The sequence below is a fragment of the Chiloscyllium punctatum genome, chromosome 24 (genome assembly GCF_047496795.1).
Source record: "Chiloscyllium punctatum isolate Juve2018m chromosome 24, sChiPun1.3, whole genome shotgun sequence".
In the NCBI taxonomy this organism is placed as follows: Eukaryota; Metazoa; Chordata; class Chondrichthyes; order Orectolobiformes; family Hemiscylliidae; genus Chiloscyllium; species Chiloscyllium punctatum.
In genome coordinates, this window is record NC_092762.1 from 56,730,427 (window position 1) to 56,755,921 (window position 25,495).

Below are 25,495 nucleotides of genomic sequence, written 5' to 3' on the forward strand. Positions count from 1 at the left end.
CATGACAGGAGGCTGTGATTCATGTTCGAGGTCAGTTCAATGGAATTCAGGGAGGGTAGTGTTATCAGGGGCCACTAACTCTGGTTAAGAAATTGGGGAAGTCAGTTTTGGAGTTTACACGCAATATGTTAGGATGTAGAGGAGATAATAATTGTGACAATGGAAAACTCAGTATATAAGTGTGGGAGTCAATAGAGCATTAGGCACTATTATCAACAATTAGTGTGCTGACTTTGATGGGAGGGGAGGCTGACAGCATCCTGCTCAATAGTAACTCACCCCCTACAATATAATGTCACAAATTTCAGATACAGTTTGTGCTATTCCCTTGGAATAACATGCGAACAGAGGGATTATAAAACCAGTTCTAATTCTTCCAGAGTGCGCAAGTGGGACTGAACATTTAACTGTATACCAGGCTAAGTTCAAGACTTAGTAAAAATCATACAGCGCCAGGTTATAGTCCAACAGGTTTATTTGGAAGCACTAACTTTCAGAGCACTGCTCTTTCATCAGGTGATTGTGGAGAATAAGATTGTAAAACACTGAGTTTATAGCAAAAGTTTACAGCGTGATGTAACTGAAATTATATATTGATAAAACCTGGATTGTTTGTTAAGTCTCTCATCTTTGCGAATGACCATGTTGGTTTCAGTTCTTTCATATGTAAATTACAAAACTTTTTTTAAAAGTTACAATTCTCAAGTGCACTTTAACAATTGGTGTCATGTCGGCCCAGAAAAGGTATTGAAAGTGTTAACTCCCTGTGAGGCTATCTGTGCCACAATGGTCAGACTGATTCTAATCTAAAAAACGGATTTACAGAATCTTACATGGATTCATGCAGTTTTTGAGCAAAGTAAAATGTAATCCTGCAAGTACAAATTCACCCCACAAATTTATATGTGCATGTGTGCTTGTGGGTTTGTGTGTGTGTGTGTGGGGTGGGGGTTGTAATGAGTGTCTGTGAGAGGGTGTGTGTATGTGTGTGAGTGTGAGTGCAAAGGGGTTTAAGTCTGTGAGGGTGTGTGTGTGTGTGCCTGTGTGTATGTGTGTATGTGTGTATCTGTGTGTATGTGTGTGTGTGTGTGTGTGTGTGGTGGGGGGGGGGTGGGATCTGTGTAGTGCAGTGGGGTCACCTGTAGTGTGACATGAACCCAAGAACCCAGTTGAGGCCATCGCCATGGGCACCCAACTTGGCTATCAGTCTCTGCTCGGCCACTTTTCGTTGTTGCCTGTCCTGAAGTCCGCCTTGGACGATGGTCACCCGAAGATCCAAGGTCGAATGTCACGGACCGCTGAAGTGTTCTCCGACTGGGAGGGAGCAGTCCTGTCTGTTGATTGTTTTGCAGTGTCCATTCACCCATTGCTGTAGCCTCTATTTGGTCTCACCAACGTACTATGCCTCAGAGCTTCATGTCATCAAGCCACTATCACCTAATGAAGGAGTGACACTCCGAAAGCTAGTGTGCTTCCAATTAAACCTGTTGGACTATGACCTGGTGTTGTGTGATTTTTATCAAAGAACTCTAGTCACTACTCTAGTCACTCCTGTGTTGCAAGCAAAAGAAGCCCCTCTTTCACTTAGAGACAAAGCCAGACAAAGGAAATGGGACAACAAAAGCATTCTCTCTCACCCTGAAAGATGAAATTCAATCACGGTCAAAAGGAATCAGACTAGTGAATCTCAACTAATCCACAAAAGCAAGAATTGTGAAGACAGCTATTCAACTACTAATTCAACATTACTCTATTGCAAACTTAATAACAGTCAACTAACAACTTCTTGGGAAAAATGCAGAGATTGATCCAGATACCTGATTTTTAAAGAAAACTTTTACCTTTTTAGATTTAATGCTAATCTCTAATCTGTCTATATGAGTGTTGCATGACTAAAGCTTCTCACATTTAATTCATAAACTCCCCTTTTTGTTAATTAAAGAAAGCCTGTTTAAATTGTCTCCCTTTTAAAATGTAAGATCAATTGGTCCGGAAGAAAGGTATACACAAGGAAAAAGATCCTTTATAAATTAACCTTGTTGCAACCAATCACAGGGAGGGTGACTGGTTGCAAAAAGTGGGTAGTTCATCCCTCTTCATCTGGAAGCCAAACCTATTGGGATATCCCATCTGGAACTGGAACAAATTGGGGAATCTTACCCAGGATCGGATCGTAACAATCTGCCTGCAGTTCACTTTTTCCTTATACATTCATGAGATGAGGGTGACACTGGCTGGGCCAGCACTTACTGACGATCTTGCCCAGTTGAGCATCAACCGCAGACTGTGGGTCTGGAGTCATATGTAGGCCAGACCGAGTAAGGATGGCTGTTTCCTTCCCTCAAGGACATTAGTGAACCAGTTGAGTTTTTCTGAAAATCAGTAATGGATTCTTGGTCATCCTTACGCTCTTAATTCCAGATTTGCTTTTATTGAATTCAAATTCCTATATCTGCCATGGCAGTATTTGAACCTAGCTCCCCATTATCTGGGTCTCTGGATTCACAGTCCAGCGATAATACCACTAAGGCATCACTTTGACAAACACTCTGCATGTGGATGAAGAGCATGGTACGTGAGCAACAACCTGCCCCAGGGCATGAGGAAAGATGATGTCATCCAACATACTTTAATGGAAAATCTCCGCCTATGATTCTTTGATGAATGGTCTGACAATCCTGAATTTCCAGAATAACTCACGATCACTTTGATGAGGCTCTGGAGGATGAAGAATATCCAATTCTCAAAAAGGATGATTCTTTCAGGGAAAAAAAAAGGATAAGAAGTGGGGTACGGAATGAGGTAGGGAAGATAGATATTTTATTTTATTTTACAGAAAGGAACTTTGTTTTGCTGTTGTGATAATATGGAGGGAAAGTAACTGGGATAATCTCTTGGCCCAACACAGCACTCTACTGACCTTGACCTGCTGAATCAACAACAATGTCACATCATTAAAGCACAGAAGCATGACAAGTGCTTTGAGATTTCTGATAACTTGCTGCTATTTCTGATCTATTCTAATGGTGTGCACTGTCCCTGCATTGATTACATGAACTCTGTTCCATTGGCCAATTGATCGACCTTTGGTTCTCATTAATAACTGGTGGGACAATAGTCCTCTCTGCATCATTGCATTGATTTTGCTGACAAATACTTGACAAATTAAGTCAACAAATACTATAATTCAACTCAACTAAGCAACTCAAGTAGAAGGGAGCTAACATGTTGTTTATTGATGCATTGTTCTGTGTTGACTCTGAAAGGCACTATTCCACTATGTTTTGTTTTTATGCAATACATCCTTATCCTCTTAGATGGAAAAATCTTCAAAGTCAAGGATTGTATTAATACAGTTGTATTACTCATTTGATATGAAAAATCTGAAATATTATGATCCTTTCATGCACCCACCTCATGTTCCAAATGCTAAGTGTGCAAAACACTTTTCACGAACCCTTTGTGTAAATTGTTTGATCACACAGTGGATTTCATTTTTTGAAATTCATGGAGAAACCAGTTTTAACATTACATTCTTGTAGTTCAGTGGGTTATGACACTGTCCTTTCAGAACTGACTGAATCTAGTTGATGACAGCTGCCCATAAGGATCATGGGTGAAATGAGTTTGGACAGTCTCAATCCAGCTTGTACTGAGTAGGAGCCCATAATGTAAAACCATTGTTAAATTGGAGCTACTTTGCAAAATATTGACAACCTCACTCAAAAAATTCCCGACCTCCCTCACTTTGTCAATCTTCCAACACTATAGGGGCTTTGAACACCCAGCAAGACTTGGGAGGCAATGGCCATGTGATATTATTGCTGGACTGTTGATCCAGAGACCCAGATAATGTCCTGGGGATCCTGGATTCAAATCCTGCCACAACAGATGGTGGAATTTAAATTCAGTAAATTTCTGGAGTTAAGAGACCATAAATCCATTGTTAATTGTCGGAAAAACCCATCTGGTTCACTAACATCATTTAGGGAAGGAAACTGACCTACATGTGACTCCAGACCCACATCAATGTGGTTGACTCAACTGCCCTGTGGGCAATAAATGCTGGCGACGCTAGCGATGCCCTTATTCTTTGAATGAATTTTTAAAAAAGACTTGACTTATTTCCTTTTGCATTATAAACATTTCCTCCAAAAGGACTGATGAACTTAGAATCTAGGCTCACATATGTTGAATAACCAATTGTTTGAATCACGAAAGAGTAGACAGTTCTCATGAAACTTTACTCAGGTAGAACCAGTATCCTCAGATAAGCTAAATTCATAGAGCATGCAAAACAACATTTTTCACTGTACCATGGTATATGTGACAACAATAAATCTTTCAATAAGCTAGTCAAGGAATATTTGCCTTAAAAAAGGAGTAAAGCACTAAAGATTCTGAATACACAGCAATCCCTGATGTTGGTGCAGTCTCTGTCACAGAGGGGAATCCGTGTCATTGATTTTTGATTTAATTTATTATAGTCATGCACCTAAGTACAGTGAAAGGGTTTGTTTGCATACAGTGCAGCAGAGCATAACATACAAAGACACAAAAGATCATAGGGTGATTGAACAGACCGGGGAATACAATGTTACAGTTGCAAAGAAGTTATACAAAAAGTAAGATCAACATTAGCTTGGAAATTTGAGAAGTCTATTCAGAAGTCTAATAACAGCAAGAAGAAGCTGTTCTTGAACCTGCTGGTGAGCATGTTTAAGCTTTTGTATTTATTTTCATGAGATTCAAGGCCTCTGACATCAAAGATAAAATTAGACGGGAAAAGAGATCTGTTGAGCACATTCAAAAAGATGACAAGCGTGAGAATCAATGTCACAGGAAGAACTGGAAAATGACTGAGTTCCAAGAAAGGATTCAATATAAGGCTCAATTGATTTTCTGGAACTGAATCTGTCTTCATTGCTTAATCTGACTTGAGGAAATGAAATCTCAAAATTGAGCGTGTATCTTCCACTCACCTCAGATTATGTTTCATGAGATGGTCAAATATTTGCAACTGCAAAGGACTTCCTTAGTCAGAAGCATTTTGCAAATGCTCAGAGAAACCTGGCTGAATCTCACATAACTATATGGAATGGATGAGAGTAAGCTCAAATGGGATAGGACAATTATAGTTGTCAGAGCACCAGTTGAGAAAATGAAAATGAAAGGCAAAAACATCTTGATAGATAATTCATTGCCTGAGCAATAACATAAAGATATGAAGATGGCCAGCTGAAGTAGGTTTGACACTGGAGGCCAAGTTTTCACTTCCCAAGAAAAGGTCACAAAATGCAGAGCTATTTCTCTTTACTAGTAAACAGTTGTACTCTGCTGTCCACACCCATATTATGTTTGTGTATCTTTATTGCAGATCGGAAAGGTCTCAGGTGCAAAACAGATGCAAAGATCTTCCATGATCTATGTCATCATTCCGAGAACAGGAAAATTGCACTTCCTCACACAAATGATTTCCATATGCTGACATGGGTTTCAGAAGCACTCCTTCTCTGAGGGTTTGTGACCATTGAGGAAGGTTTGCTGAAGAGTTGGGAACATTTTGACAAGTAAGTGTGAAATATTTTGATAGTTTGGAATGTCGCCATTAGGTGCCATATTGTAATGTGGTAATGTATGAACTGTGATGATTCAACACAAGGATCCATCATATACACGTAATTGGCCATCATTGTGCATACTTTGTTGGGCTTCTTACATTGAAGAAAGTGCAATAATTCAATAAAAATGCAGACGTGAAACCTTGTTAGCCTCTACTGCCAAGGTTTCTGCCACAACTTAAAATCTGCAAAAACAATCCTACTTTTCAAGTTGAAACAGTTCATCAACTGCTGCCTCTCCCTCAACTGATAGGCATTTTGATTTAAAATAGAAATGCAGCATTGTTTTGTCCTTTACTATCAGTCAATTTACCTTCAACCTTGACTTATGAGGATTTTAGACATTATGAATTCTTGGTTGGGTTTCAAATTCTGTAATGGCTACACCTCAGTAATTAGTCCATTGATCCAAGAACAGTTGTTAATTTAAATAACAAAATATGGCCTTGGTGTGTTTGCACACAAACTTAATAAGCTCAAAGGATTTGATTTTTTTCCACCATAGTAGTTTTTCTTTCTTTCTGGTATCAACGATAGTGTGTTTGAATTCAGGGTTTCACTGGATTGTTGGAAGTTTAATTTTTTGCAATGATTTTAAAATTATTTTCACTGCTAACGCTTGGCTCTTGAGGACTGTACATGGTGCATACTGCTTGAGTGGCTATTAAGGATAAACCCACACATCCCCAGACCCATGGCTGTAATTCAGATGCGGCAGAAGCCTGTAACCAAGACGCTAAAGCCTATTACAGAGACCCTGGCCAATGTCAAGTAGCAACTGGAGGAACAGCAGAGGATGAACAGGAAGATGAGGGAAAGGTGAACTCCACTGCAGTAAAATCTTGTATTATATTCAGTGTTTCAAGATGGTGCCAGAGCATGGCGACACTTTGAGTATAACACGTGAAAAAAACTTTTCACTGTAATTTTATATATGTGACAATAAATTTAAATCTAAGCAGCAACACTGAGCAAGCATGGGGGAATCTGAGTGGGCATGGGGTTGGCATAGGTGAATGGGAAGGAGGAGACGTGAGATGGCACAAGAAATCTAAGGAGACATGGGGGACCTAAGGGGGGTCAAGATTTGTGACATGCAGGAGCATGGGATCCTAAGACTCAAGTTGCTCACACAGGGGATGGTGCATGTATGGAATAAGCTTCCAGAGGAAGTGGTGGAGGCTGGTGCAAATGCAACATTAAAAGGCATCTGGATGGGTATATGAGTAGGAAGGGTTTAGAGGGATATGGGCCAAATGCTGGCAAATGGGACTAGATTAATTTAGGATATCTGGTCAGCATGGACAAGTTGGACCGAAGGATCTGTTTCCATGCTGCATATCTCTGACTCTAAATGGGTGACATAAATGTGGGGCAAGTTCTCAGGGGCCTAGTTCTGAACTGAATTAGGGTTCACAACTTAAAGCTCCACAAAGGGGATACCAGATGCAATCTTCATCAGAGAAGCTGTACAGTTTGACTTCACATTCAAGGCTTAGGTTTTGAGCCGAGTAATGACAGCTGGGCTGCCCAGAACACAGGTTCAAATTCATAGCCAGAAAGTTAATGGCTGGCAAGTGTAGTATTGGAAAAGCCTGGCCTGTTACTCCAAACCTAATCTTTACAGAATCTGACCTGGAGTATTTAATGGGACTGAAGAGAAAGCTTATTTAAATGTCTGTTCGGGTGAGTGTTGGAGCCCATTCCCTGAGAAAAAAACAATTCAATCCAGGTTTTACCTAATCTGCAAACATGTGATGCCCAAAATGGAAAGCATTCCACTTGATAGATTTTGACCCTCACTGTGATGTACAAAAAAAAACACTGAAAAGATTGGAAGATCTTCATGGATGACTTTTTCACTGAACACGAACTAATATGTCACTGGCACCACTGTCCAAAAGAGCATTTGTGCTTTGTTTCCAATTATTATAAACTCTTCCAATGCACAGTTTCCTAAACCCTTAATATGCTTTCACTTTTGCCAAATATCAAATTTCTTTGCACATTGTATGAACATATGCTGCCCATTAATCTGTTGGCTCTATGCAGAGATTTCTACCACAATTAGTATTTGTCTAGGTCACTGCAATTTACAGATTGATCAGTTAGTGTATGTCAGTGCCAACTTCTCTTTGTGATGGGCTGGGGGATTGTTTTTGAGCAAAGTAGCATTGATGTTAAATTAGTTAATGCCTAGCTTCTATTGAGTGCGTGAGCAGATATAGAGAGGCCTGACATAGTGACATTGCGAAGAGACCATTTCCCTAAAGGCACGAAAGGTAGCCTTGGCTGCTGTAATACTAAACTATATTGATCAAATAGATCCAGTTCAGTTCCTGCCATGTGATTAAGACAGATTAATTCAGATTAACCTGAACTATCAACATCTTTTCTCCACCAGCACTCTACACCCACTTCCCCCACACATGCCTCCCCCTCCCACCCTACACTATTGCAAAAATGTTGTCCCCTCCACATTTCACTTCAACTCTGATGAAGAATCATCCAGACTTGAATAATTATTTTTAATGTGCATTTGGGTGCTGCTCCTGGAATGCCCTCCTAGACTCCTCAATGAACCAAGGTTATTTCCCTGTCTTGATGGTGGCTCAGTGGTTAGCCCTGCTCCTTCACAGCATCAGGGATCTAAGTTTGATTCCAGCCTTTGGTGACTGTGTAGAGTTTGCATGTTCTCCCTGTGTCTGCGTTGGTTTCTTCCAATTGCTCTGGTTTCCTCCCACAGTCCAAAGATGTGCAGGTTAGGTGGATTGGCCATGCTAAACTGCCCATAGTGTCCAGCAACATGTAGGTTAGGTGGATTAGCCCTGGAAAATGCAGCATTACAGGAATAGGGTGGAGGGAGTGGGATGCTCTTCAGAGGGTCAGTGCAAACTTGATGGATCGAATGGCCTCTTGCTGCACTGTAGGGATTCTATTCTATGATACGGGATACCGGGAATGTGAATTTACAGAGAATGGAAGAATATAATTCTACTGGAGCTGATGGCCTTTAGTTCCTCATAGATGACCAATTTTGAGCTGTCATATCTGTTTTTAATCTATCCGATTTAGCACGGAACTTAATCTCCCCAAGAACTTCTAGGTGACCACTCCAACCAATGGAGTCGATATTCAAAGGTTCTTCAACAATGTGCTAATGTCACAAGGAGGTCTGTGTCTCTCATCCCGCAGGGTTCCAGTACTTACAGGCAGTTCCTCCAAAGTGTTTCTATTTATAGGTGGGCCCCAAACAACAAGGTTTGAAATATACTGCTCTGGGCTCATATTTATTGAGCATTCAGCAATATTCACACAATTGGCATGAAGCACTGGTGCCCCAGAGGGTCAACACCTTTCACAAGAAGATAGAAGGAAAATGATTTGTCTATTTATATTTTTGCAATCATTACCGAGCTTCTTTGATATTGGTTTCAATCTTTAAGATGATCTTCACCTGATGGAAGGTTGCAAAACCATATTAATGTTTAAATTAGAATTTATCTTTAATTGGCACACACAAAGTTATTTCTGGCATATTTATGGGCATGTGTCAAAAATAACAAATGATTTCAAATGTGTTTAATGTATATTTTAATTTTGTGAAGGAACACATTCAAATTATGCATCTAAGCTTAATTTAATATTAATAGATGCCTTTCAATTGTCAAGGGGGTAATATCATTCCCTAGACCTGTTCCTAGTGTTGAGAATCATTGTCTTCTTTGACTTTGTTTTCCAATCACCTCTAAAAGTATAAACCCACGCTGGGGTACAATTCCATTGCTCCAGTGTGTGTTCTTCAATGCACAATCTAATACATGTATCCATAAGCACAGGCTCAGCTAGTCATACACAGACAAAACAAACAAATAGGAGCCTGAACAATATGGTGCGTTGTGGGAGAACCACACGGCCGTGTGGTCCACTAGGATTATGGCAACATTTTCATTACACACACACACACACACTTTCCCACAGCATAACACACACACATACGCACGTACACACAAGCACGTACACACATTGGTTTTCACATTCACACAGACACATTTATATACTCTGCTATCAGATACTGAAGCTGTTGTTGATGCTTCTCGTCTCTCCCTACCCAGAGGCACAGATTTTATCAATGATTTGATGTCTATTGGGTCATTGGGAGTCTTTAGGACAGAATGGTGAGAGAATTTATGTTTCTTCTATTTTGTGGATGAAAAGCAATAACATAAAGGCAACAAATTGTAGGAAAATCATGTTTGAAACTATAGTACTCAGCTGACATCATTGAGTTAAGGGTAGATCAGAAACTGAACCAGTTCGGCTATCCTAACAAGGGCTTTTATTTAATTGAGATTATGAACCTGGCTGGTCCGGGGCCTTTGGGAGAGGAATCCCGCACGAATACGGGTTTTGTTACATTTGATGTTAACACATTCCGAGCATGTATCTCACTACCCAATTTCAATGTTATCCATTGTTTTTTTTTTCTCTTTCTCTTATTTGAATAATGTAAGAGACTTAAGTATACACTCTGGTTAGTTGTAGGTTAGATTAGTAGTTAGTTGAGTTTTGTTTTTTTTCTCGGTATTTTTCTTTTGTTAAATTTTGGTGATTTATATATCAATGTTTGTACTTGAGAGTTTTGTTTATTTTTGTAAACTTATAAAAATGTTAAATTTCTAATAAAAATATCAATAAAAAAAAAGAAACTGAACCAGAAATAACAGAGTTTTGCCCAAAGGAGCAGATTGACACACACCTACCCCATCATTTACCTCCACCATGGACCAATGAATTGTTCAATCCTTCACTATTGTCACATCACCCAACAACTCTACATTAATCTATGAAGTGATAATTATATCACAATTCACAATTCATCTGAATGAAACTATTGGAAGGCAATGGCCTAGTGGTATAATTGCTAGACTGTTAATCCAAAGACCCAACTGATGTTTTGGAGCCAATTACTGCTGACGCTGGAATCTGTACTGAAAACAACAAATTTTGGGGATCGCAGCAGGTCAGGTGGCATCCATGGAGAGAGAACAAGCTAACATTTTGAGTCTAGATGATCGAAACATTAGCTTACTCTCTTTTTCTCTCCATCGATGTTCTGGGGCCCTGGGTTCAAATCCTACCATGGTAGATTTGAATTGAACAAAAATCTGGAATTAAGAGTTTAATGATGAACTTGAATCCATTGTCAATTGTTGGAAAATCCAGTTGGTTCATTAATGTCCTTCAGGGAAAGAAATTGCCATCCTTAGCTGGTCTGGCCTACATGTGACTCCAGACCCACAGCAACGTGGTTGACTCATAACAATTAGGAATGGACAATAATTGCTGCTGTAGCCAGTAACTCCCAAATCCTGTGAATGAATTTCTTTTAAATTCCCAGTTGGGAAGTTTCTGTATGTTGCACAGCCACACTTCTGTTTTTTTTGACTTTCTTCTTTTGTGGAATGTCATTGTCACTGGTACTACCATCCTTGTAGATGGCAGTGTTTGTGGGTTTGGAAGGCACTATCTCAGGAGCTTTGGTGAATTTCTGCAGTGTACCCTGTAGATAGTACATACTGCTAGTACTCACCATCCATAGTTTGGTCATGTGGTGCCAATTGTTTGGCTGCTTTGCCCTGGATGGTGTCAGGTTTCTTAAGTGTTGCTGGAGCTGCATTCATCCAGGCAAGTGAGGTGTATTCCATTGCACTCCTTGTAGATAGTAGACAGGCTTTGGAGAGATAAGAGGTGAGCTCCTTGCTACAAGATGTCTGCCTTCTGTCTTGCTCTGATAGCCATAGTACTTATATGGCTAGTCTAATTCACTTTCTGGTCAATGAAGAACCCTAGGATGTTGATAATCCAGAATTGACAAAGGAAATGCAGTCGAATAGCAAGGGTTGATGGTTAGATTCTCTCGTGTTGGAGGTAGGCACTTGTATTGGGCAAATCTCACTTGCCACTTATTAGCCCAAACTTGAATAATATCTAGGAGTTGTTGCATTTGGATGTACATTGCTTCAGTATCTGAGGAGTCAATAATGGTGCCCAACATCGTGCATACATCAGCAAACCTTCCCATCACAACCGTATTTGTTTAGAATATGACTTCAACCAGTGAAGACCATTTCCCCAACTGACTCTAGTTTTCGTAAGGCTCCTTGATGCAACACTCAATCAATATGGCCTGAATGTGAAGGGGAGTCAACCCAACCTCATGTCTGGAGTTCAGCTCTTTTGTCCATGTCTGAACAAATCTATCATGAGGTGAGTTGCTCAGTGATCCTGGCAGAATAGTAAGAAGTTATTGCTAATCAAGTGCTGCTTGATGGCACTATTAATCACCCCTTTCATAATTTTACTGATTAAGAGAATAAACTGATAGAATGGGAATTTGCTGGGTTGGATTTATCTTGCTTTTTCCAAACAGGACATAGCTGAGTAATTTTCCATATTGTCAAGAAAATGCCAGTTGTAACTGTACTGGAAGACAATGGCTGCAGGGGGTGGGGAGCAACAAATTCTGGACACGTCTTCAGTGTTATTGAAGGAATAAAACAAAGAATCATGGATGCTGGAAATCTGAAGCAAAAACAGAAATTGCTGGAGCAACATAGCAGGTCTGGCAGCATCTGTGGAGAGAAGAACAGAGTTAACATTTTGAGGCTGTTCTGAAAAAAGGTCTCTGGACCCAAAGCATTAAGTCCACAAATGCTGCCAAACTTGCTGAGTTTCTCCAGCAATTTCTGCTATTGCAGGAATGTCGTTAGAGACTGTAGCCTTTGCAGTATCCAATACCTCCAGATATTTCTTGATATCTTGTAGAGAGAATTCACTTGGCTGAAGACTGGCATCTGAGATGCTAGGAATCTCTGAAGGAGACCGAGATGAATAATCCATTCAGTCCGAATATTGTTGAAAGTATTTCGACCCAATCTTTTGTGCTGATGTGTTGGGCCCTCCTATCATTGGGGATGGGGATACTTATGGATCCTCCGCCCCTCTTGTGAGCTGTTAAACTGTCCACCACCTTTCAGGAATGGACAGGACAGGACTGGTGAGCTTAGATCTGATCTGTTGTTTGTGGGATCACTTAACCCTATCACTTGCTGCTTATGTGTTTGGCATGCAAGTAGTCCTGCTGGGTAGCGTCACCACATTGACACCTCATTTTTAGGTATGCCGGGTGCTGCTCCTGGCATGCCCTCCTACACTATCCCTTGAATCAGTGTTGATCCCCTTGCTTGACAGTAGTGTTTGAATGGGGGGATATTCCAGACCATGAGGTTGCAGTTCGGGTCAGAGTACAATGCTGCTGCTTTCATGGCTCACAGTACCTCTGACATGCCCAGTCTTGAGTTGCTAGATCTGTTCGAAGTCAATCCCAGTTAGCACGGTGTTAGTGCCGCATAACATGGTGAAGTGTAGCTTCAATGTCTAGAAGAATTTTGTCTCCACATGGACTGTGCAGTGATCACTACCCGAATACCACAGAGTCAGATCCAACCATGGCAGGCAGATTGGTGAGATTGAAGTGAAGCATGGTTTTCTCTCTAGTTAGTTCCGTGCCACAGACTCTGGGGAACACAGAAATGAAGTAGCCAATCCTGACATCTTTTCATCCTAAAGAGTGACCTCGGGCGAGGGTACATTTCAATTGGCACCAAAGTCCTTGGCTCCTCAAAACATCAGTGGGTCCTAATTAGCTATTCCACTGTGATGTGCATCGCAGTCCAACCTAATATTGACACATATGGAAGTCAGTGGATAGTGACAAGAGGGGTATCACAATCCATAGCACCAAGTTGCTAACTGGTGATGTTGTGAAACTTGAAAGGCTTCAGAAAGATTTATATGAATGTTGCCGGGATTGGAGGGATTGAGCTATAGGGAGAGTCTGAATAGGCTGGGGCTGTTTCCCTTGGAGCATCAGCGGCTGAGGGGTGACCTTCCAGAGGTTTATAAAATCTTGAGGGTCATGGATCAGTTGAATAGCCAAGGTCTTTTTCCAGGGTAGGGGAGTCCAAAACTGGAGGGCATAGGTTTAAGGTGAGAGGGAAATATTTAAATGGGATCTGAAGGGCAACTTTTTCACGCAGAAGGTGGTGCATGTATGGAACGATCTCCTAGAGGAAGTGGTGGAGGCTAGTACAATTGCCCTATTTAAAAGGCATCTGGATAGGTATATGAATAGGAGAGGTTTCAAGGGATATGGGCTAAATGCTGCCAAATGGAACTAGATTGATTTAGGATAAGTGGACCAAAGAGTCTGCTTCTGTACTGTGCATCTCTATGACTCTATGGTGGAGTCAGGTTACAATATGTTTTGATGTAGCAACTGAATGTGAAGAATCAGAAGTGAGGGAAGGATCAGCCAGCAAACTGTTTCCTCACACCCGTTCAGTTCAATGAGAGCCACCTATAATAAAGTCAAAGCTTAAAGAATCAACTGAGTTGAATATAAACTCATCTCAAGAAGCTGAGCCAGAAGATAAAGCCGATAGCAATTGTTGAGATGGAGAAGAACACAAAAAAATAGAAATTCTGCAACAACGTGTCCTTGGAATAATGTGACTCACAGAGACACAGCAATTTAATTTACATTCAAAGAGCTATAAATAAAGCCCCAAACAGTTCTGGTTATTATTATTATCTATGTGTGTCATGCTTCAATATATATATGTGCTCTGTAATATCGCAGTGCACATGCACCTTTTAACTGGTTTATTTTTCAAGTGAAACAATCCACTTTCTTTCATTTATACAAGTTTAGGAAGTGGATAGGTTCAGATAGCACAACTGTGATCAGTGCTCTCTGAAAAGATTGATAATATTTAATTACTCAATCCTTTTGCTAGCAAGGGAGAAAGATAACGCAGCATACAAATGAAGTGGCAGTCATTATTTTGATTAATGGCCTTCATACATTTCAGATGAAAGGTTGAACGTTTTATTTGCTCGGGGTGTCCATCATTTGTTTTCCTCAGGTGGAATGTGACAACCCTCTGAATACTGAAACATGCTGAGAGAGAGCTCCCGCTCCTGGGAGGAATATTAGAAGATGGTCCGTGAAATCGCATTGACATTTCCTAGCAAAGAAGCTTTCACACTTAAAACATTCACATTTGCAACCGTGTGGTTCTCCAGATAGACTTAGATTGTCGATCATAAAGATAACAGCCTTTTTAAGTGGTATGTGATTTAAGTGCAAGCTCAGAAATTTTTATTTATTGCGCCCTGCGCCTCTGAAGCCGCTGACTTTGCAAAAGGGCTACCTCTGCCGTCCTTCAAATGAGAATTCTTCCTGATGATGACCTTCTTGAACTGTTGCAGTGGACCATTGTCTGACATATCCTGCTGAATCGGTTCTGTGATCAAAATTTAGGGAGGCGATGGTGCAGTGATAACGTTACTGGTGTTGTGATTGTAACGAGGTCAGCCAGGTGGACCTTATAGAACATGAGTTCCCTGATTAGGCCTGTCAATCTGTTCCAGTCAGGGAGCCCTGGCTGACAGACATAAACAGGAGTGCCTGAAAGCTGGCTCTGAGGGAAATGTGTCAGTGTCAAGTACTCCCCAAGTGTAGATAAAGGGTGACTTGGAGACGGGATACCAGGCTCTGTAGAGTTATTTCAACTGGACTAGCAATCCAGAGTCCCAGACAATTGATCTGGGAACACATGTTCAAATTGTACCATGGCTAATGATGAAATGTGAATTCAATAAAATATCTAGAATTCAAAAACTAGCCTAATGGCAGCCAATGTTGAATGTGGTAAAAATCCATCTGATCGACTAATGCAATTTAGGGAAGGAAATCTGCCAGCTTTACCTCATCTGGGCAATATGAGACTTCAGATCCCAGCAATATTATAGACTCTGAACTGCCCTCTGAAATCACACAGAAAATTAATCAGTTCAAAAGCAATTAGGATTGTTCAACAAATGCTGACCTTTCCAGCAACACCCACACTCCATTCAGAAATTAAAAAAAGGTGAGATAAAAGCAGGCTTGCTGTAGAATGGGATCTCTATCAAGTCAATTCAGTCACGACACGTGCTTTTTTCGACTGCCATGTGTTATGATCCCAGCTGATGTTATTACAAGGTAAGTCAGATCCCAGATTGACATCTGAATTGATAGATCATATTTTGTTTTGCTTTCATTTATCAAGGTGGCTTTTCAATGATACACTGGTCCACAAAGCTGCAAATCAGGTTTTAATAATACATACAAGTTTATTTGGCAAAAGAACTAAAGGTAGAATTGAAAAATATATATTTTTTTTTGCATGACAAAGATTTCAAAACATGCAATAAAGTACACTCCCATCTAACCCAACCCCATCGTTCATCCACACTCAAACACCAGTGAGAATTCACCTCTCTAACACACCAATAATGTAACATAATTGGTTCTTTCAACTCCTGCTCTTGAGAGTTTGATATCTCTTAACTGATTAGTCATACAACTGAGATTCGACTTTTTCAGCTTCATATAACCCCTTCTCACCAAACATTTCTGATCTGAAGCTTTCAACTGAGGGAACCTATTTCTGAAATATTCTGAACTAACTTGTTTCTCTCAGAGAAATCTAATCCTTCTAAACAAAATTCAAAGCTAATGCTCCTCAATGTTTACTCTGGCTACTCGTATAACTCTCCCACTGCAAATAAATCCCCATTATCCATCTCCCTCACCACCACCCAACCCCATGACCCCCTCTCCCATATTCATTTATACAATTCATGACTCCTGAAATACTGAGAAGTTAATCATTAAAACCCTCGTGCACACAGGCCAAAACCCACAAAATCCAAACTCTATAGCAGAGAATATTAAAGCATTTATAAATCACACATGGATCCCTGAATAGTAATCTGGAGTTTTTAAATACACTATAGTTCTGGTGAACCAGAGGGGTACTCTCTAATTAGAGAGAAGACTGGTGGTACTTTAACCTGAAAGACACCTCGCCTCAGTTAAGGTAAAATATTGAGAAAGAGAGTCCTTCATGGTAACCTCTGCTGGTGCAAGAACTAAATCCACACTGTTGGAGGGGATCAGTTTAGCTCAATTAGTTGGATGATGTCAAGTGATATCAATGGCATGGGTTTAATTCCCACACCATCTGAAATTATCATGAAGGGCTCTCCTTCTCACCTTCACTCTTCACCTGGGTTAAACCACCATAAGCCATTTCTCTCTGTCTCTCACTAATGAGAGAGCAGCCCCATGGATCAGGAGTAGGAATCATACAATTACAAATTAGGTACAGCTCACAAACAGACCATTCATCTCAATCTGTCCTCTTGAGCCTCCTCACATCCTTATCTCTCTAAATCTATCGGTTTAATCCCATATTCCTTTCTCCCTCATATTTACCTCCCTTCCCCTTAAATTAATCAACATGATTCACCTCAACCATTCTCTGCTATAGTACATTCCACATTCTCATCACATTCTGGGTAAAGATGAATTAATCTGAATTTCCTGTTTGATTTCTTGACAACAACCTTTTAAATATGCCCTTTCATTTTGTTCTTGTTACAAGTGGGAACATTCCCTTTGATGGAATATTATAGGAACTGAATGAACATGGCTGTCATGCAAGATTGGGAAGAATCATATAAGAGTGAAACTTATCTCGAAGTCAAGATTAAATTGCTGTCTCTTTTAACCAAGACAGCCAGGCATGATTCTCACAAGGCAGTACCAAGTTGCTGTTAAGAGTTTAGATTAGATTACTTACAGTGTGGAAACAGGCCCTTCGGCCCAACAAGTCCACACCGACCTACCGAAGTGTAACCCACCCAGTCCCATTCCCCTACATTTACCCCTGCCCCTAACACTACGGGCAATTTAGCATGGCCAATTCACCTAACCTGCACATTTTTGGATTGTGGGAGGAAACCAGAGCACCCGGAGGAAACCCACGCAGACATGGGGAGAATGTGCAAACTCCACACAGACAGTCACCTGAGGCGGCAATTGAACCCAGGTCTCTGGCACTATGAGGCAGCAGTGCTAACCACTGTGCCACCCACAATGAATTTGATTTGATTTTATTGTCACATGCACTCAAAGTACAAAAGCACTGCAGTGATAAGTGTATAATGTCGCTATACAAGGAACCATCTTAGGTACAAGTATCTAGGTACAGAATCTTAAGAGCAAAGTAGAAAGCAAGAACAAAATTAAAAGTAAAACGTTGCAGTGATTAAAATATAGTGTAAAACAAATGAAATAAGGTTAAAGGTTACATATTAAAGAACTTCTTAGTTTTAGGTGGAAAATAAAGATATAAAGCTGAAAGTTCAAACATTGCAGTTTTTCCTTAAGTACTTAGCCATAGTGGGACCCCACATTGAGGGGTTATTAAGGGGATTATTGTTTGTTAAATTAATTAATAAGTTAAAATTGTTTGTTAACAATGTTATTAATTGGAGGCATCACTTCATCATTTGCTATTGTACGTTTACAATGGACTGTACTGAATGCAGTGATAGGTTTCATGGTTGATGTGGGCTTGGGATAAGAAGGGGTTTGGAATACTCTCCCTTTTTGATGTAATGTGCAGGTCACTCAGCTGACCCAGCACCTTCACCGAGTTGGTGCACACACTGAGGCTAGAACTGAATGATGATGGAGACCTGATTATCGGGCCCTGCATATCTCATCTGCGGGATATGCTAGCACTATCTGCTCTCAAAATCTGTTTTGCTCCTGATTTCCTCACCATTAGTCATTATCCACAGGAGTCCTGATGGGATTTTGGTCACTGTAGCTGCCTTCCTACAAAAGTAGGAGGATTGGGGCTAATGGCCAACCCAGGAGTAAGCAATAGACATTGTGAAGGACCAGGAGTACCAAACTCAGGCAGAGGGTGCAGCAGCAGGGCCCCTCAGGATGCACAGGGTCCACAGAAGGAACAGAGATTTTCTAAACCAACTCTATCTCCAGGGGTGGTGCAAAACACAGTATCAATGCAGGCTCCTTTTACTCTGGGACACTAGGACAGAACTATGCAGGAACAGGAGCTGAGGGCTCCCGTGTGGGATCTAAGTTGTGATGCACTCACAAATGCATCATGAACAGTATTTGCTCAGCTTCCACTCTAGGACTTGAGCACAAAATCTCGACCCATGCTCCAGTATAGTTCTGAGAATGGGTTAAACTGTAGGAAGTTGTTCTTCAGATGAGACATCAAACTGAGATCCTGCCTGCCTTTCCCCAAGTTGTCCTCCAAAGTAAAATAACAGGGAGTTCTCCCCAATTTTCTAACTAAAAGTTTTCCTCCAGCCATCAGATTATTTATTTCATCAGTGTTAAGTGGAAGCTTCCTGGGCACAATCTAGCTGCCAAACATCCTCCATTATCACAGTGACCACACTTGTAAAGTATTCCATTTGCTTTGAAAAGTGCTTTGGAACATCCTGAGGTGATGAAAGGGCTACGTAATGCACAATTTTCTTTTACTGGGATGGATTTTGGAAAATGTTTGAAAACCCTATTAATTGGCCTTTCTAGGAATGTCCCAACATGAGCCTCACTACAATTCAGCCTTTGGGCTGTGAATGTGTTCCTTGATTAAAATATCTTTATTAAATCATTAAGCTGTTGGCTTGACTCAACTGGTGAACAACCATCATGGTTTCAAAGCTGACTCTCACATTTGAGCCCAGAATTTAGGTGATTGTGTCATTCTTTGAAAGACATTACTTGAAGGGCCTGTTAGCTTCTTGGGAGGCAGCTGGAAGATGTGGTTGAGGCCAAGAAAGTCATCTTAGTCTCGGAAACTGGCCTTCGGGAACAGCTGGGTGCTTTGAAGGGCTATCATTCTGGAGGCATAAAATCAAATGAGATGGAATGTCCTCATTGTCCAAACTAATCTTCTGGATCTAAGTAACAAAATATTAATTGTTGCTGTGTTGAATTCAGGATCTGGATCAGATTTCCAATAAATGGGCACTAAATAACTAAGTAGCTCTGGTTGTAATACATTAATGTCAGGATATTGGAGACTTTTCTCTATACCTCAGGATGTCCTTCCTTGTAGCATTTAAGCTTTGTGACCTTAAGCATGCAGCTTGAATGTACTTTCATTTGAGCCAAACGGCAATAATACGTTATACATTACATTGTAAAATGCTCTTGTCATTGATGAGCTAATCTCAAAGGGCAGATCTGTTGCTGGAGCCTGGGATTCTCCTCTGTTAACTCCATAAACTGCAATCCCTTACCTTTATCAGGAAATAGAAAGCTTATTAAATCTTTACTGATAAACTTCATTTCAGCCAGTTAAACTACAGCTCTTCCTTTAGACTTGGAGCCGCAAAGACTTGACATTTTCAACTCTATATTTCAAACTTGGTTCTGCATTGTAGGTAGTACACAAGAGAATCTTCGTTGAAGATTACTAGTTACCTTACGAAGGTGCTGGAGGGACATCACCTTCAGCTGTTGTGGCAATGTTGTGGCCCTGTGGCAATGATGTTCCATAATGATGCTGAGCAAAGTCTTCCATCATTTTTTAACCTTGTCACCATGTTGGAATGTGATACATGACCAGTGAGCATGGTGAATGATTTGGAGGAGCACATAATATTACATTTTACTGCTCTTGTCTTCACTGGTGGTGGATGTTACAGTGTTGAGAAGTCATACGATTGGCTAGTTATTGTAGTGCATCTTCTAGATAGCCTGGTGTGCCTGTGGTAGGGAGTATTGACAGCAACTGACGAAGTGCTAAACAAGCAAATAGCAATGGAGGCTTGATGCAGTCAAGCCACTTGAGGACTTCTGGTGCTGCATTCCTCCAGGTAAATGATAGGTAATTCATCAGATTTCTGAGTAATGGAGAGGTCAGGACATAAACCATTCATCACAGAGTACCCTGTCTCTGCCTTGCTGATGTAGCTACAGTGTTGGTATGATTGGGCCAGAGGTCATCTCAAAATGTTGAATGTAATGGACCTATCAATTCATTTTGTAGTACTGTGACATCCACACTCTGGTGACCAACAACAGGGAAAGCAGCAGCTTAGTGGTAAATATCACTGGACAAGTCATCCAGAAACCCAAGCTGATGTTCCAGGGATACGGGGTTGATCCTACCATGGCAGATGGTGAAATTAGAATTCAGTAAATATCTGGAATTTAAAAACTGACCTAATGATGACCATGTAACCACTGTCGATTGTTGTTTAAAAAAAAACTATTTGCTTCATTAATGTCCTTTAGGGAAGAAAATCTGTCATCCTTACCTCGTCTGGTATACATGTGACTCGTCTGATATAAATGCTGGCCTGGCCAATGATGCCCACATCACATGAACAAACTGGAAAAAAAAACAGATTTTAATGAACATTACTGTGTAGACAGGACAGTATGAGAAGACAATCCATCAACAGCCTTACAGACACTGACCCCAGTTGTGTGTGATCGGACAGCACTAAGACACAGCTGCCGTTGTACTTTCTTTATAGGAATTTCCAAAGGAAAGGTACAATTCCTTTCCTCTAGATATTTAAAACTCAGGGACGTATCGTTAGGCTATTTACTGATCAAAATGGTCATTGTTGACAATGTGAAAATGACAAATAATACCATCCACTCAGGAAACAGACCTTCTCATGATCTGATGCTGCAGGAAAGCTGTTGATAATGCAGCAGCAATGACTGACTCCAACAGCAATGAGTTCCAGGTATGACTCCAGCCAATTGTCTATGCTCTCCTTGACCCATACTAATTTCAGTTTTGCTAGGACCCCTTCAATCATGTATACCTCAGTCAGCCGATTGGAACCGATTGGAATCAGTTTGTCTCAATACAGGGAGAGACCATGCACTCTTTTAAGGAAACAAAAATAACTGCTCATTTTTCTGGTTCCTATATTGATATAATTGTTTGGAAGATCACACATGAGTTTGGGTGGGAGTGGGGCAGGGTAGTGAGGTGTAGAAAATGCTCACTCCTCCTCCACCCCCATTCCCCATATATGTTAAATCAAAGTAATACACAGCATCCTACAACATATTTCCCTCTATATTCATCATTTGAACCCACATGTTCAGCATTCTAAGGTCAATGGAGTGAGCTCCAGAAACTTGTTCAGCACAGGCTCGCCAATTCTGGTTGGATTTTTTTACTGAAGATACTGTCAACTGCCCTACCCAGTCAGAGCCTGTCCCACTGACCCCTCTCCCCCAAGACCAGTGCCAATTCCCAAATACATGAGTGTAACTACTCAACATAAATGAAGAACACACAACTTTTTAATGTGTCCACGAGGATGACAATAGGCAATAGGTGCAGGAGTAGGCCATTCTGCCCTTCGAGCCTGCACCAACATTCAATATGATCATGGCTGATCACCCTTAATCAGTATCCTGTTCCTGCCTTATCTCCATAACCCTTGATTCCACAATCCTTGAGAGCTCTATCGAACTCTTTCTTAAATGAATCCAGAGACTGGGCCTCCACTGCCCTCTGGGGCAGAACATTCCACACAGCAACCACTCTACAGGTGAAGAAGTTTCTCCTCATCTCTGTCCTAAATGGTCTACCCCGTATTTTTAAGTGTATCCTCTGGTTCGGCATTCACCCATCAGCGGAAACATGTTTCTTGCCTCCAGAGTGTCCAATCCTTTAATAATCTTATATGTCTCAACCATATCCCCTCTCAGTCTTCTAAACTCAAGGGTATACAAGCCCAGTCGCTCCAGTCTTTCAGTGTAACGTAATCCCGCCATTCCAGGAATTGACCTCGTGAACCTACGCTGCACTCCCTCAATAGCCAGAATGTCTTTCCTCAAATTTGGAGACCAGAACTGCACACAGTACTCCAAGTGTGGTCTCACCAGGGCCCTGTACAGCTGCAGAAGCACCTCTTTGCTTCTATACTCAATCCCTCTTGTTATGAAGGCCAGCATGCTATTAGCCTTCTTCACTACCTGCTGTACCTGCATGCTTACCTTCATTGACTGGTGTACAAGAACACCCAGATCTCTATGTACTGCCCCTTTACCTAAATTGATTCCATTGAGGTAGTAATATGCCTTCCTGTTCTTGCCACCAAAGTGGATAACCATACATTTATCCACATTAAACTGCATCTGCCATGCATCTGCCCACTCACCTAACTTGTCCAGGTCACCCTGTAATCTCCTAACATCCTCATCACATTTCACCCTGCCACCCAGCTTAGTATCATCAGCAAATTTGCTAATGTTATCACTAATACCATCTTCTATATCATTAACATATATTGTAAAAAGCTGCGGTCCCAGTACTGATCCTTGCGGTACCCCACTGGTCACTGCCTGCCATTCCGAAATGGAGCCGTTTATCACTACCCTTTGTTTCCTATCAGCCAACCAACTTTCAATCCAAGTTAGTACTTTGCCCCCAATACCATGCGCCCTAATTTTGCTCACTAACCTCCTATGTGGGACTTTATCAAAAGCTTTCTGAAAGTCCAGGTACACTACATCTACTGGATCTCCCTCGTCCATCTTCAGAGTTACATCCTCAAAAAAGTCCAGAAGATTAGTCAAGCATGATTTCCCCTCCATAAATCCATGTTGACTCTGACCTATCCTGTTATTACTATCCAGATGTGTTGTAATTTCATCCTTTATAATAGACTCCAGCATCTTTCCCACCACTGAGGTCAGACTAACTGGTCTATAATTTCCTGCTTTCTCTCTCCCACCTTTCTTAAAAAGTGGTATAACATTAGCCACCCTTCAATCTGCAGGAACTGATCCCGAATCTATCGAACTCTGGAAAATAATCACCAACGCATCCACGATTTCCCGAGCCACCTCCTTCAGTACCCTGGGATGTAGACCATCAGGCCCCAGGGACTTACCAACCTTCAGACCTAACAGTCTCTCCAACACCAATTCCTGGCAAATATAAATTCCCTTCAGTTCAGGTCTTCAGCCACTGTTACCTCAGGGAGATTGTTTGTGTCTTCCCCAGTGAACACAGATCTGAAGTACCAATTCAATTCTTCTGCCATTTCTTTGTTCCCCGTAATATATTCCCCTGTTTCTGTCTTCAAGGGCCCAATTTTAGTCTTAACCATTTTTTTGCCTTTCACATACCTAAAAAAACTTTTACTATCCTCCTTAATATAATTGGCCAGTTTACCTTCGTACCTCATTTTTTCTCTGCGTATTTCCTTCTTAGTATGACCTTGAATTTGAGAATAATTCTGCAGGGTTGTGCAAACTAACCCATTTACTAAAGCCTGCACAAGAACCCACAGAGTGTGACATTGCACTGAATGAAAAGAACAGTTTATTAAAATGCCTTAACAATTGTTTTGCTACAACCTCTACCACCCAAATGGGCAATGGCAGCAGATTCATGGAGACACCACCAACTTCAAGTTCCCTTCCAAGCCGCACACCTTCCGGTATTAGAACTATATTGGTGATTCTGTCACGGGGTCAAATCCTTGAACTCTCTCTCTCTCTCTCTCTCTCTATCAGTACTGCGGGTATACACACAAACCAACCACTACAGAAAGAGGAATCAAAGCAGTGAAGATTGAATAATTTCTGCACAAAACAGACTCAAGACAACACTTGATAGTGAGAAAGAGTTGGATCCACGGTAAAGTCTTCTCAGTTAAGAGCAACTGGAAAATCACAGCCTCGGTAGTCAGATTTCTCAGATACATGGTTTGAAGATTCACCTGTGACTCTGGAATATTTTTAGAATTTGTGTACAACTTACGTGTACGGTATGCTTCTGTAGATTTTCAATGACTGCAGTAGCTGTGGTAGCTAATCTCATCAAACATAGCAACTACGAAAGGAAGAATGAAGAAAAACATAACACACCCTAAAGGGAAAACGACTGCAGAGAGATTTAGGTGTTCTAGGTTTAGATTTTAGATTTAAATTTAGGTTTTTATCAAGTGCATGACTCGCAAAATGTTTGCTTCCAGATATAGCACGTTGATCTTGCTTTGCACACCTCCTGTGCAGTTGTGACATGTATGCCGTGATTTGTCTAAGCACTGTATGATCTACATGTCCTTGTTTGCTATGATCTCCCCGTACTGCTCGCAAAACAAAGCTTTTCACTACACTTAGCTACATGTGACTACAGTAAATCAAAATCAAATTAAATCAAATATTGGAATGTTATCCTTTATTACAAAAGTAATTGAAGATACAAGTCAGGATGTCAAATTTCAGTTATATAGGCATTGGTGAGACCACATCCTGAAAACTGTGCAGTTTGGTCTCCTTATTTAAAAAAAATGTAAATACAATGCAGGCTGTTCAGAGATTTACAAGATTGATACCTGGGTGAATGGTTGTCAGTTCAGGTTAGACAGGCTGGACTTGTTTCCACTTGAGTTCATAAGAGTGACAGGTGACTTTATTGAAATGTGTAAGATTCTGAATGTTCCTAACAAGATGGGCACGGAAAAGATGCTTCGTCTTGTGAGTACGATTGGAACTAGGAAATATTTTTAAGGTGAAGCTAGGTAAGGCGATAAGACATAGGTGCCGCAATTAGGCCATTCGGCCCATCGAGTCTACATCGCCATTAAAGCATGGCTGATAGGTTTTCAATCCCTATTTTCCAACTTTTTCCTTGTAACCTTTGATTCTTGTTAGGATAGGGAATCAAGGATTATTGGGGTGGATTGGAATCCAAAATCCAATCAGATCAACCATGATCTTACTGAACAGCTGAGCTGACTCAAGGGGCTGAATAGCCTTCCTGCTCCCATTTTTGTATGTTCATATATAAGGAGAAAATTTGAGGGTGGTAAGGAGGGAGAAAGACAATTAGCGTAATTACCTGCTGGTTAGAGAAGAGGAAAATCAATGTGCCTTT

General features: G+C 40.8%; 1 long non-coding RNA gene across 1 annotated transcript in view; it reads left to right on the plus strand.

Moving 5' to 3' along the window:
- LOC140494559 (uncharacterized) overlaps window positions 1-24,520 on the plus strand; it is a 58,476-nt gene extending 33,956 nt beyond the window's left edge. The window contains exons 3-4 of the long non-coding RNA XR_011964012.1: window positions 5,378-5,570; window positions 24,130-24,520. This is a non-coding gene — a long non-coding RNA (uncharacterized lncRNA). The remainder of the gene's footprint in view (window positions 1-5,377; window positions 5,571-24,129) is intronic.
- Window positions 24,521-25,495: the final 975 nt, after the last annotated feature.